Source organism: Myotis lucifugus, unplaced genomic scaffold, assembly GCF_000147115.1.
Source record: "Myotis lucifugus unplaced genomic scaffold, Myoluc2.0 scaffold_315, whole genome shotgun sequence".
Classification (NCBI taxonomy): domain Eukaryota; kingdom Metazoa; phylum Chordata; class Mammalia; order Chiroptera; family Vespertilionidae; genus Myotis; species Myotis lucifugus.
This window is the reverse complement of record NW_005871363.1, coordinates 117,510-119,282: the sequence shown is the minus strand read 5'-3', so window position 1 is coordinate 119,282 and position 1,773 is coordinate 117,510. Positions and strand designations below refer to the sequence as shown.

The window sequence follows — 1,773 nt, the reverse complement described above, 5'->3', positions numbered from 1 at the left end:
GGGTAAACTGATCCCGAAGAGAATCACCTGAGCGCCCCCAGGCCCTGCCCCCACGCACAGGTGTGCGCGCGATGGCACTGCCCTCTCGGGGGCAGCTTTCGTCCGAGCTGTTGGTGGGTCCTGTTTGGGTTGGTTGGAGGGATGGACGGAGGGAAAGGGTTGGTCGTCTCTGGCATGAAAAGAACGGATTGGGCTCATCGCGCCCGGACTTACCAGCCCCGAGTCCTCCCTCCCAGGCCTCACTGCGTCCCCAGCATGTGATGTCGGTGGAAATTATCTCTGAGGGAGCGTTCTTGTCAGAGGTCATGCGCCTAAGATCTCACAGTGAATGAGTCACAGGGACACGCTACCAGTGCCATTCCCTAACCAGAAAGTTTTTAACCAAAAACGTCTTTGTTTTGGTAACCTGAGGAACTGGACTCGGAGCTGGAACTCAGGTCCACGAATGAGCCCTGTGGCGGCCTGTCGGGCTGCGTCCACCTCCACGTCCGTTTCATCGTGTCCCACGGCCTCCTCAGCGTTTTGTTATGTTGTTGTGACATCGCTAAGTCGCTAGGAAGATACTAGTGAGGAGAATCGCATTGCTCTTTAGGAAATGCGGGATCCTTTAAACCAGAGGTTCCCAAACTTATTTGGCCTACCGCCCCCTTTCCAGAAAAAGTATTACTCAGCCCCTGGAAATTAATTTTTTTTAAATTTTAATAGCAGTTACTCATCGCCCCCAAATGCACCTGTGGCCATCACCGCCCCCCTGGATCGCTGCAGCGCCCACCGGGGAGCAGTAGCGCCCACTTTGGGAATCACTGCTTTAAACAGAGCATCTTCCATTCGATATGGACACAGATATGCCACAGCCTGGCCGTGTCCTTTAAACAGTGGCATTTTGCGTGTTTATTGGATGCCCACACAAGGCGCTGTCCTGAGATGTTATCATGAACACACGCGATCTCACAGAACCTCGTAGGGAGCGTTCATCTCCCCATTTCTCAGGTCAGACTGAGGCCCCAGGAGTGGCCGGCTTGTCTACAGACACTCAGCTGGTGGGTGGAGCCAGGACCCACGCCCACCCCCACGCATGACCCGCCCCCGAGACCGGTGTCCATCACCACCTTGCCGTGCGGGGCGGTCCGGATGAGTGGCACTAATGGGGGTATGGAGGAGGGAGGCGAGGACCCCTGAGGGGTGTATTTACAGCCGCGCTCACAGGCTGAGGGAGGCGACCGGCGTGGTGAGGGGCCGTTGGTGGGGCGGCAGCTCGGGCAGGAGAGAGCTCAGGCCTGGAAGCCCGGCCGCCTGGGCCAGCCGAGGCCCGCCTGTGGGCAAGGGACCTGAACTGCTTGGAGGTGTCCCCAGGCCATCAGGGACCCTTGGGCAGCGATGCCTGGGCCCCCAAAGAGCTGGGGGCTGATGTGACGCCCTCCAGCGGGAGCTGGTTCCCCTTCCGGTGCAGGGGTTTCCACGGGGGAGTCTGTGCCCGAGGGACAGTGGGAAACGTCTGTTGTCACATTGGCCCGGGAGGGGCTTCTGGCATCTGCTAGGTACAAGCTGAGCCCCCTCCAATGCCCAGCCCGCCCCCAGCACTACCATCCGGCCCCCAACACCACCATCTGGCCCCCAACACCACCATCCGGCCCCCAACACCACCATCCGGCCCCCAACACCACCATCTGGCCCCCAACACCACCATCCGGCCCCCAACACCACCATCCGGCCCCCAAATCCACCATCCGGCCCCCAACACCTGCATCCGTTTTCAATAATTTTTTTCTGCCC

The 1,773-nt window shown here is 59.6% G+C and overlaps 1 protein-coding gene across 1 annotated transcript in view; it reads right to left on the bottom strand.

Annotated features, from left to right (window-relative positions):
• Positions 1-1,773, bottom strand: part of IL5RA (interleukin 5 receptor subunit alpha) — a 15,019-nt gene that overhangs the window by 9,019 nt on the left and 4,227 nt on the right.